The sequence below is a fragment of the Pinus tabuliformis genome, chromosome 1_2, assembly GCF_031772625.1.
Source record: "Pinus tabuliformis cultivar Carrire ecotype Pingquan chromosome 1_2, CPIR1, whole genome shotgun sequence".
Lineage (NCBI taxonomy): Eukaryota > Viridiplantae > Streptophyta > Pinopsida > Pinales > Pinaceae > Pinus > Pinus tabuliformis.
This window is the reverse complement of record NC_142298.1, coordinates 364,919,356-364,920,076: the sequence shown is the minus strand read 5'-3', so window position 1 is coordinate 364,920,076 and position 721 is coordinate 364,919,356. Positions and strand designations below refer to the sequence as shown.

At 45.9% G+C, this 721-nt stretch overlaps 1 pseudogene; it reads left to right on the top strand.

Moving 5' to 3' along the window:
• Positions 1 to 429, top strand: LOC149205885 ((S)-8-oxocitronellyl enol synthase ISY1 pseudogene; annotated as a pseudogene).
• Positions 430 to 721: the final 292 nt, after the last annotated feature.

Below are 721 nucleotides of genomic sequence, written 5' to 3'. Positions count from 1 at the left end.
ATGGATTTGATTACTGATCCTGGCGTGGTTCCGAATCAGGAGAGACTTCCCAGGCTGACTAATGGCTCGAAATTCAGCCACAATGATAAGTTGCAGGACATACTATTTGAAAAATTAAGAGGAGAGAGTGATATTAAGATCAGTCGGTCCATCAATCGCCCCGCTGTAATATTATTCGGTTTCTCTCCTTTAACTAGCTACTCCTCCATGAATTTTCTGGTTTCTCTAGCAGTTTACGCTGCGATCTGCAAGAAGGAGGGCACGCAGTTCAGATTCCCGGGGAATTCCATCACATGGGAGGGGCTTTCGGAGGCTTCAGATGCGGAACCCGTTGCGGAGCAGCAGATATGGGCGTGCGTTGAACCAAATGGGAAGAACAAAGTATTTAACGTGAGCAACGAGGATGTATTCAGATGGAAAAATCTGTGAACTGTGGTTGCAGAGAAGCTAGAGGTGGAGGCCGGTGATTATGAGGGGCGTTAATTTTTCTTGGCAGAGGAAATGAAAAGTAAGAGCGGTGTGTGGGAGGAAATAGTGAAGGGGAAAAGGGGCTTGTGGAGCACAGGCTTGAAGAAGTGGGTGAACAATGGTGATTATCTGCTGACAAAATATTGAACAGAAGTTTGATGAAGGGTGTGAGCATGAGCATGAGCATGAAGAAGAGCAAGGACTATGGTTTGAATAGAAGTTTGATGAAGGGTGTGAGCATGAGCATGAGCAT